General features: G+C 31.7%; 1 protein-coding gene across 4 annotated transcripts in view; it reads left to right on the top strand.

Annotated features, from left to right (window-relative positions):
* Positions 1 to 12,200, top strand: part of LOC129941214 (beta-1,4-glucuronyltransferase 1) — a 292,248-nt gene that overhangs the window by 244,813 nt on the left and 35,235 nt on the right. The gene's annotated exons all lie outside the window — the stretch shown is intronic.

Genomic DNA, 12,200 nt, shown 5'->3' with positions numbered 1-12,200 from the left:
CATGAAAATTACATGCATTTGACATTGGGGCAGTTTATATAGTAAGTTGAAAAGAATTGTTATTTAAGAGTTAAGCTGCTAAAGTAAAATTGCTAGAAAAAAATAATCGAATCAACTCGAATGATATCGTCTTGAATCTACTCTCAAGTACTGATTTAAGGGATAAATGCCTGACTTTTGTAACCTAATTACTGGGAGCCAACTTCTAAAATTCAAAGGCTAGGATATTCTAGAAAGTTATTTGTTAGATTTTGCTCCTATAATCAGCCTATAAAATCCGCATGTTATACTTAGGATCTAAGTGCTTAAATATGTTTCCTAGAAAAAAAGGTAACAAATTTTACTACTGAAAATTTAATACTAGAGTAAAAATACAAAATAAATCAGCCAGAGTTATACATTTAAAAAATTAAGAATGTTATCTACCATACTCTATTCAACAAAAATCAAAATCAAATGGGGTGGCGCAACAGTCCGTTGTGAACCAGGGCCTAGTGACTTACAACTCTCAACCATTCCTGTGTGCGAGTAATGTTGTCAGGAATGGAGGGGACCTACAATTTTATGTCGAATCCGAACGGCTAGTTTGAGAAAGCACTTTTTCATGACAAGAATTACTCTTGAAGGATTTGTCAATTCCTCGCAAGAGGCAGTACCCGCGAAAATTAATTTTTTTAAATCAAGGTGGCACAGGCAGGGATTGAACCCAAGACCCCTTGCATGACAGTCCAACGCACTAACCATCATGCCACGGGTACTACAACAAAAATAGTACATAATTATGAGAAAGCTTTTCCAAAGCAGCGGCGTTGGGAAATATGTCCCTACAAAAATAAGCAAGCAACTGGCATTCCTTAAAAAATTGCTGTTGCAATTCTTCGCAAAAAATGGCACCACCATTTCTGCTGATGAGATTCCATTAATACAATCATGTACTTCTTATCTACATCTCAACAGTTGCCATTATCACCCCCAATTGCAAGCAGAGAGACTTTGCGTTTTGAAGCTTTTGAAAACAAAACCTTGTCAGAGCCTTAAAACGCGACATGCTTATTCAAGCGCCAATGCAATCAGAGTCCTATCTTACCAGTATTGATTTTTTTTGTTGAACATAGAATAAAATAGCTTTTCCTGGTAAGTGGACAAATTAAATCCAATCTTTAAAGTTTAACTATCAGAATTCAGTTCCTTAAAAATGGTATCTAGAAACTACAAGCTAGTATATATCTACTTAAATCAGCTGCTAGAAAATAATAGCATCTAGTAATTATAATCCGTCTGCTAGAATGCAAGTGCTAGAAAATTGATGTTAAAATCTGCCTACAATTTAAATTATCCATAATTGTTTCTACCCAAATTAAGTTCCAGTCTAAATGCTGTTCTTTCCACTGTTCGTCTGCTCTACCTTCTAGGCTTAGCCTTCATATTATTCAATCTCTCGGATGTGTGTCCTTTAAATTAATATACCTTCATTCTGATATGTAGTAAGAGTGTGTTTTTTGTTTTGTTTTCGTTGTCTAATGTATTCTCTTACAGATAAATGTATATAGGTATACTCTCTTGATAGGCTTCTTGTTACTTCATTCATTCAACTATTGTATCCCATTTGCTTACTTAAAAGACAACACAATCCCAAGGAACAAGGAAGAAAATTTAAATAAAATGCCATCACTTCCATTTCCATATTATATTCTATGGTAACTACTAAAAAATATTGATGTGTGAGAGAGAGGAAGAAGAAGAAGAGGAACTAGATACAAGACTGCGACTCTGATGATGCTCTTCTAAGCTCTAAGTCCATTTCAACTTCAAGTGCTTAGAAATGTATGACACATGACTTAAAGAGAATAACCAAACTTACATCTCTTTCACTCTCTCAGTATCTAATATCCTGACAAGGCTATCGGAGCGAGGCTGTACACATTATAAATTCTACTCGTTTTCATAACAAACTACAATACGCCTCTAGGCAAGGGATATGTCTTCAGCCTTCAAGAACTATGTTCCTCTATCATGTTATATGTATACAGATAGGCACATACATAATATTAACTCAGGATGAATTTGCTCTTTCCCAAACTACCGCAGCAAAGCCGTGTGCTTTTGCCGCATCCCAAATTAGGATTTTGCAATTTGCATTTGCGCCAGCAATGAATTTCATAGATTATTCAGCTGACAAGTGCCTGTTTTCGTCTTCTTTTTTTCATTTTTATCGTTGCTATTTGCATATAAAAGGTTTTTATTTGTTTTAGTGTTTTTAGTGTGAGTCTTCAGAAGTTTGTGAAGAAATTGCGTAGTATTTATTTATCTAATATAATTTTGAGATTAGAAAAAAAATACCTGCATAATATATTTTGTTCGGGTCTTTTTTAGAGGTAACAAATTTCCAAGAAGGATAACTGTCACACTAGCTGTCCTACTTATAAAGTGTGTTTGAAATTTTTCAACATAACCTTGGAAATTTAATATCCAAAATTTAAATGATTTTTAGTGATGAGGATCATTGCTCGCTTAAATAGGATGCAACCAAGCAAAACGTTTTTTTGTTGAGTAATCACAGCCCTCGTGTAAGTTTTTTGAGAATGCATTACAATCCCCAGAAAATCACAGTTTTGTTGAAGGACTCTTTAAACTTGAAATTCAAAACTGAAATGTTCACGTCATTCAAGAAACTATGGTTCAGGCAAGATATCGCAATATGCCATAGAGCCAACCAACCATCACTTTTTTGAACCACTGCAAAGTTTAGTGTAAAAATAATTTCAAGAAATGGACCTGTAAGAACCTATGAAAAGGTTGTTTTTTTTTTAATTTTCTCTTTAGCAACAACATTTTGTATTTTTTGTCGCTGTCAACATCTTCAGTTAGGTCTATAATTTAGTCATTATTCGTATTATCAGAATTGTTCTGTTAAGAAAGTTCATCGCACACTTTTTTCATTTCATGGTCACTTTAATTGGCGTCTATTCGGGCTATTGCGACAAAAGTTCGAACCAAAATTACCTTTGTTGGACATTAAACATTAAAAATTGTAGATGTATAGAACAGTGTTAGTAATGTCCGAAAATTACCGGCATCGTTCTGTTCACAACAATTTAGCTTCTGTTACTTCACTATATGTGAAAAAGTTTGCAGAGAGATTAAGATATGAACTCGTACAAGATACAGTTGGTGAAGGAATTGAAGCCAAACGGCTTACCACAAACACAAAATTTTGAAGAATACGCTCTTGAAAGATTGACCAAAGTACCACTTTTGTATCGAGAAATTTTTTTCAGCAAAAGAGCTTATTTCTGGCCGTATTTGAAGTGAAGTATAACCAAGAGCATTTTAGAGCTATCAATACATCCAGAAAATGTCAATGGTTCATGAAGATTATGGTCTGGCGGAATTTTGGGCCGTATTTCTTCAGAGATAATGTGAATCGCTACGTTCTGTGTATAGTAACGCATTTCAGTGGACAATGGACGACTGTAGACTATTTTTTTCTGTTAATTTTGTATATGTATGTTAAAGTTTATGTCTATAACGACAAGCCTGCGTAAGTTGATGCACTAGAAGCTAACATTGAAGCATTTAGTGGTGAGACAACATCCGAAATGTTAGAAAGAGTATGCCAAGATTGAACTAAGCAGATGGAATATTTCAGGTTCAGCCACGTTCAAAACTTGCATTAAATAATCTTCAACCCTTTGATTATATTGAGCGTACTATCAATTAAAACATAGATTTCATGCATTTTTCTGAATTGTATGTGTTTATTCTAGTAAATAAAATAAAAATAAATCACTGGTTTAGAAGTCAGCTCACTTTTTATTCAAGGAAGCCATAACCCAGAAATAAATTGTTGTATTTTCTTTTTTGAACAAAATTATATGTCTCTAAAAAAAACACCCTTAACATAGACCAATAAGTCTGGTATTTTTTTATGTATATTGCCCTTGTATACAGAGTACTCGATAAACTCAAAGTTAAAGATGTCCATGGTGAAGTTTTGTCCAAGACGTGTCGTCGTTCAACGTACTTTCGTGATGACCACAAATACTTGATCTTGCCTCATTGACTTGATCTGCCATCACTTTTGAACAAATATTGTTTTATAAAAATAAAAAAAAATATTAAAAACTAATATTTTTGATACTAGTTAAATATTAAGTTATGTGTTCCAATGTATTTCTATTTTAACGTCCACTAAACACACAGTCTCACCTAAGAAAAGGTTCATCTCCAAACAATCAACAAGTAAAAGAAAATAAAACCTACATTATTTTGCATAAGAAACTCTAACTTTTTTTTGATAACGGTTAAAACTAATTCTTATACATGTTGTTGTTTTAATTTGGTTTTACTTTTAGCAACTGTCCCCGTGTCTTTTTTAATGTCCATGTTTGTATACCTGGATTTGTTGCAAATTAAAAGCTCAGTGATATTGTCGACTCAAAGTCCAGGAATATGGTAAATTTTAACTATTATGAGTGCAAATCTTCTACGTTTAATGGTTTCTTGAAGATGTACCAACCTTTTATTGTATTTTAGACTAAAAAAAAAGTGTATCAAATACATTAAAATAGCCATTTTCAAGGTTTTATTGATTATTTATAAATAAATATTCACTTAACTTTTCTTCTACACCTTCAATACACAGATTTGTATGCCACCATCATAAGATTTATTGTTATCTCCTAAGATACAAATATTCGCAGAATCTATAGAATCATTTAAGCACAGCACGTACATACGTTTATGGTATTGATTTACATTTTGACCTCAATTTTGAATGAATTCAAAACTTTGCCCTTATAATTCTATAGACAGGAAAAAATTTAAATTAATTCCACCAGAAAGAAAAAATACTACATATAAGTTCATCTACAGCTTCATTCTGCGCACGTTGTCATGTGGACTCGGCAATTATAATAATTAAAAAAAGTTAAAAAGAAAAAACCCGAAACAGAAACAGCAACACGCGAATGAGCCACCTGAAAAACAAAAATTCTTTCTTCTTGGAAGTTCTTTTTTTACGCATTGTTGCTCTAAAAAACCAACCAACCGTCGACCCAATTTGGTAAATTTATGTTTATAAAAATCCCAAACTTTTCTTTTCTTTAATCGAATACATATATACATTTATAGCAAAAATCCAAAAGATACAAAATAAAAGAGAAATAGCATACTCGTAGTTCGTATATTTTTGTATTTAAATCGAAACTCGATTATCTACTTTCTGATTTCATCAGATACACATTTTGATTTTGTCAAGTGCAACACACATTTTGTGACATAATGGATTTTATCGTATTCTATTTTGTATATAAATACAAACTCCAGACGATCGATGAATCTATATGTTTTAAGTGATTTTCGTTTTTCACCACTTCTTCATCGATTCATTCAGATGATTAAACTTATCGGATGATTGAACTTTTCGAAAGTTTCTGCATCGATTTGACTTTCATTGAACACAATAAAAAACAAAACATAAATAATGAATATGAAGCTGCATTGTTGACAATTTATTTATAACAAAACGATTTGGTTTGAACCGGCTTGGTTTGGCTTTTCGTGTTAAAAAAAAAATACAAAGTTAATATACTTAAATTTAGTTTTACATTAATTTATTTAAGTAGAATATCAGTTTGGGATTCTTTTTAGCACATTCGAATAATTAAATTACCATATTTTTAAGAAATGCTAGAGTCACGATAGTAGAAGATGTGAATGTCACGTGGTTTTATTTATTCAAATTTGTATATGGTAATAAAATAGTTGTTACTTCTACTTTCTATGAATTTAATACAAAATTTACCATTTTAATAAATCGGTCACTAGACTAATGTGAAAGAGACTTTTTCATGAACTAATTTTTGTTTTTGTTCTTTGAATGGCATCAAAGTCTGGTATATCATTTATTCTTCAAGTAAATTGTACATTTCTGAAGAGTTGGGTTCGATATCCCGGTTTTTATATTCCCGTTTCTTAAAATCCCGATTTAAGTATCCCGTTATTTATAATTCTGCTTTTTACAATCTCGATTTCCTTTAATTCCGCTTTGTGTAATCCGGATTCTTATAACCCCGTTTTTTACTATCCCAATTTTGCAATCAAAACTAGTTGTTTAGTTTTAATAAATCGCCCGATTTTTGCAAAATCGAAGTTAATTAATATTAAAATTAAAATTGAGACATTTTTCTAAATTCATTTTATTGTAATCTTTAACACATGTAAGGCATACAAAAATTTAATAAAGTAGTATTTTTATTTAAAATCAATTAAAAAGTATACTGTTTTCATAATTATTTTAGTTCAATTGTATATTATAGGCTAGGGATCGGCAAGTATTTTGAAGTGGGGCCAAGATACAGTTGAAAACATTTAAATCGTTGTCCATTTTAATCGAGAAAAAATACTAGCTAGTTTTTCAAAGTTTCACGCAGGGAGCAGCAAATACGAAGAGTATTATCAATATCTCGATCGATATTTGTTCTTCAAAAAACAGAGTACCCAAGTTGATAGCTATTTTTACCCCGAAGTTTTTCAGTGGATGCAGTTTTAAATATTTGCAGGGAAATATTTTTCCAATTCAATTCCAATAGAAATAAAGCTATTGAAAGATCGATTAACTTCGCAGCCGCTTCAGTCCATTCTGCTACTGCAGTGACTTCAAAGGGCTATTTAAGGAATTGAGATAGATTCCCAATTTCTGCAAAATCTTGGAATCTTACAGCTTGCTTTTGTGATCTGATAGAAAGCTTAAAAGCACTACAATACGAAAATGTCTTTCTCTCCAGAGATGTTTTTTTATATTCAAGAATTGTTGGGAAATGCATACTTTCTTTTTTAGCAATATCTTTTTCGAAATCATCCAGCTTACGACGAAAAGCGGACATGCTTTATATTAAGTCACATATTAATTTCCCATTTCCTTTTAACTGGATGTTAAGCTCATTTAAATATTGCAGACCAAAGCTAGTAAAATTGTGCGAATTTTACTTACAAAAAAAACGATTGTTAACATTTTGTATGTCAATTTAATTTATTTCTCTGTAAATACCTTTACATATTTAAAATTGTGTGATGGAGTTGCAAACGCACTTGCTTCTGTGTATAAATTTTTTAATTTTGTTTAAATTTACATATTATGTACATCTTATTAAAATTTTACCTTTCATGGTTCCGCGGTCCGCAGTTTGACCTTTCCGCCTGTTGCTGACCTTTGATGTAGGCTATACTCGGATTTAAATTCCGATACGGTTCCTAATTTAACATTCAGACCTTTGACTCCTACTGATATTTAGTTTAATGCACGTATTTTGTAAAAAACTTTTAAAACTTTTTTTCGGGATTTTTAAAAAACGGGATTCCGATACGCTCTCATTTCTGACACTTTCAGTTTTGAAAACTTGCACAAAGCGGTCTTTATTAAGTCTATTTTCAAAATTGAATTTTTTATCATTTTAAAAATTACTCAAAAAAAATCTATCTTCTGCGTTGTCTTACATTGACGTGTCATGACGGCTTTTTAAGGACTGTTCTGATTACATATAAATTGATTACATAAATTGTTAAACAAACGATTCGCAGAAGTACGGCCTTTTTATTTGAATGTAGAAAGAATTGATTATTTGTCAAAATAATTTTGAACACAATTTTTAAAAAATTAAAGAATTCTAGACCAAAACTAATTTTTACTCAATAAAATAGACAAATTTAAAGAACATACAATGTTATGTCAGGAATATCCAATACTTTATTTGTTTATTGAACCTAAACAAATTGATTCGTTTATAGATTATGGTCTGTTTATCTGTAGATTTTCGCATGAAAAAGGTGGCGCTTTATTTGTGACACTAACTTTTCGCAAAATAACAAACAATTATTGCAGCTTATGTCAATTTCCGTATAAATAAATCGGGCCAACTTACTACCAACTTTTTATTTAGTTTTATAATTAATTATCGAAGGAGATTACAGCGACGCGACTTGCAGAGAAATGAAAGATCGATTTTATGCTAAGTAACGTTGAAAACCAGAATAAGAAGAAAAAATTGAATTTTCGTATCCTAATCTTTTTTTGAAGGATAACCAAGATACATTTTAGGTTTGATTCTTAAAGGTAGTCGTATTACATTTAGCACGGAATCGCCACAAAATTTTATAAGACTATAAAACAAATTGAAAATATGCATTTTTGTGGCGTAAGTGTGCGAACAGGAACACTCAAGAAAAGATGGGTTATTTAAGTTGGACAGCTAGGAGACTTCATGCTGCTGCAGTTAATCATACTTGTGATAGTGTTTCTCAAAAAAAACATCTTTTGTCTCTGTATCAGTGGTGTACTGGGCGTATAATCACTTCTTGTTTCATTAGTATTTATTAAATGTCGTTACAAGTTTTCTAATGACGTTTCGTAATATTTTGAGTTATATTGTAACATGGATGTACGGATCTATGGATGTTAATATTCTAAAAACCGTCAGTACATCCATTACGGGTGAGCTTTTTTAAAGCAGTGGTGCCTGATGTGCCCTCAGTGGATATTTTTAACGGTCTTGGGAATAAAACACTGTCAGATCTTTAAACAGTAAAACGCTTATGCAAGCCAATGCAATCAGAGTGAGAGGCAAACGTCCTATCTTCGGTGTACTGACTATTTTTGTTGGACAGATCATTATGCGTTATTTATCCAAAATATAACGTTTAATATTTCGGTAGTAGTGCAAAATTCTTCCATCTGCGAGCTGTTGCTATGTTTAGATATGTATTACATGAATGGATTAGTTAATCCCGCGACAACACTACTTTTAACTATCTTTTGTGTAAGCCATTATTATCGCCAAAATGGTGAGCTATTACTTCAAAACAAATTGAAAATTCCTTGATAAACAAAAATAGCTATTCGAAGTACGCAGACCAATTCTTCAATTAACTAAAATATCAAAGATGTCCTTTCTGAATATCCACATATGTGCATTTTAAAACTTGAACCTTAAATTTGTTTTTTTTTTCGGTGCTTTAAAATTACTTTTTTCTAAAAGTGCAAGTTGGTTGATATGTTGAATTGTGCGTAGAACGGAATAATGTTCTCTGTAGCTTTGTAAACCTCCAAAAACAAATAAAATTCTTCTTCTTAAATAGTTTTCAGCTTAATTGATAAACGTGATTAAGAATTTTAATTTATGAATGTATGTACATATGTATTTTAGCACAGGTACAGCGCCACGATTTTTCGTAAACCCAGAGAGTATTTTCAATTGAGCAAGCAATCCTAACGGTTATTTTTTTTAATTGGTACCGATTTAATCCCATTGCCTAGTTTCAAGTTTCCCGTCTCAAAACCCCCGACCCCAGGGGAAATTCCACAAAATCACTCTAAAGGATTTCTTCCACATGCAAAATTAACGAGAATATAAAAATCAAAATAAGAAAAACCAAACCTACCATCACCATCATCATCATCGTCATCATCGTTGACCGGGATTGTACTAATTGCTCAAAACCAACTCAGGTGGTAGCGGTAGGTAAGGTATGTATATTATGTATGCCTTTCTCTGTACACATAATAATATAAATAAAGACAATCTATTGGTGAATGACCTCCTTCTAACATTCGCAGAAATCCCGTTTAATTAATTAATCCGCTCAAGGCAACCATCAGCCAGTGGCTATATAAAGGCATACACAAACAAAAATAAAATAAAACAACTTAAGACATTTATCCTCACTAAGACGAAAAGTTGAAAAAGTTGAAAACGAAGATGTTCTTTAAAGCCTGTATACATACATGTATATGCCTACTCGTAGGTAGGTATGAGATAATTTTCATTTGAAAATATATTCTGGATGGAATAATGTGAATACGATGCGTGAACTTAAAAACAATTTCCGGTTTTGTACATTTTTTGATTTGAAGATGATGGAACGTTATAAAACATGCGTAGTAACTTTAATCCCAAGGCGGAAACTTGAAAAGAATTGATGAACTTGAATTATTCAAGTTACATATTTGAAACCTGCCAAAAGACCAAAAATAGCCTACAGTGTATTGATACATGTGGACCTAATATAATTATTGTGTTTGGTATTTGGGGTCTAAACAAGGCTACATAAAGATCATTTAAGTCACCTACATACACATAGGTAGTTAATTTGACAAGGCAAACAATGTTTCGACAGATTCCTCTGAGAAATAAACAGCAAATGCTGAGGACAATATGCCACTTGAATAGCATTTTTAGTAAGAAGCACTCTTCAAGATTGGTGAGTATTTGAATTCGCGATCAACCAATATCTGTGGTACTACGGCCTTCTCAGTTCCCGATCCCAACCGATTGAGTGAGTGGATCTAAAAAACTTCTAAGCAACCATGGTTTCCCATAATAAACACCAACTACTTATGACTTGAAATATAAATGCTTTTAATACTTTTATTATTGAATAATTAAAACAATAATCTTCTTACGCGTTAAATCTAATTTCGGATGATTGCTAAGCTAATCCGGCCCTGAACAATTATGCGATTCTTTTAGAGAAAAACACTGATTGGTAAATATTTGATGACGCAGCTTGTGGAATTTCTCAAAACTCTTGATTAACACATTTTGGTTGGGTATTTTTTTTACGGGAGTGACGGAGCCTTTATATCGCTGCTTTAACTGAATCTTCACTACTGCCTACCTTAAAATGTGCAAAGAACAAACAAAATCTTTTGTTACAAGAAGTTATTGGTTGGAATGGATGCCGGAAATGCAAATGTGTCATTTTTCAGATTTTACAAAATGAATGACTCATATTGAATAAGGTGGGCTATTTGAAATGTTGTGTTATGTTTTTGATCTACTTTGCTGATAAATTAGCTTTTTCTTAATAGTTCTTAGGTTGTGACCTAAATTTGAACATTTAAGAGGAGATTGTAGATCAAATAGTTTCAGCTTTCTCCGTTTCGAATAAAAAACTTAAAATATTGGCGGTTATATTTATAAAAATATAAGTCCAATAAATGATCACTAAATCTTTCTGTTGAATTATTTCCTCTTCAAAATATCTACTAATATATAAGTAGACATAAATATTTTTACACCTCTAACTGTAAATTAATACATTCCACTTAAAACGTATATTAACTCTTTTTTATCCTAATACGTCAACTAATACTACTTACACCCATAATATCCACCTGTGTGGCCACCAACCACAAACCGACCTTCCTCAAACTATCGTCTTACCTTCACGTCTCTAGGCTACAAAAGACATCTCCCACCTGATGTAACCGATACGTGCGTGCAACATACCTACAACAAACGACCAGCAGACGAGACTTGCACAAAAATAAAAAATTTAATAACCCAAAGTCAAGTGCCTTGAGGTCTTGAGAGTCTTAAATTCCATTGATGGAATGAGCATTACGCTATTACGCACTTTCCCACCCGCTAAATTCACAACAACCTGACCTCTAGATTTCAATAAAGTTTGGTTAACCACACAACAAATAACAATAACAACAACAAATGAAAAAGAAGAAGAAAAACGTGTGTTAAGTTGAGATTCTCTTTTGGGTTTGTTTAGATGATTGTATTTTTAGAGTCTTCACTTTTAGTGTGACCATTTTTATTATATTTAGTCTTTTTTATTTATCTTATTATTAACTTATCAGTTATATTGAACATTACAATTTTGTTTACAGATCAGATTAGAATATTTATGAGAGTGCTTGAATTTTTTGTTGTTATCTATTGCACTTGAGTATCAAACACTAAAAATGTATCTATATTTATTGAATCTTGAAGGTTAAAATGTATGTTAGTTTTTCATTGAATTTACTTTTTTGTTAGTAAGCTCTTGAAATTAGTAAGCTCTAAGATTTAGACTATCAACGCAAATGGTCAATGACTATGACTCTGTCGGTAATAGGTAGTTCCAGACAACATAAGGAACTTGAAAGTAAGACAATTTCAAAGTATTTTATTGACTTTTGTTAAGTTTAATAGAAAGTTAACCGAACATAATGCCCTCTTCAACAAATCAAGTCTAATTTTGTCAAAAATTCAACTGATCATATTTTTTATTCAACTGAAAGTTCAAATTCTTTGCCCTTTGTCTTATTATTTTTTTCCATAATCGTTAAAGAAGATTTATTGTTAAATTAAAAAAACTATTTTAATACCAGACAAAATACAACTTTCTAAAGCCTCTTTGATAAAAAA

Source organism: Eupeodes corollae, chromosome 1 (assembly GCF_945859685.1).
Source record: "Eupeodes corollae chromosome 1, idEupCoro1.1, whole genome shotgun sequence".
Classification (NCBI taxonomy): Eukaryota; Metazoa; Arthropoda; class Insecta; order Diptera; family Syrphidae; genus Eupeodes; species Eupeodes corollae.
The sequence above is the reverse complement of the archived record's forward strand: the minus strand, read 5'-3'. Positions and strand labels throughout refer to the sequence as shown.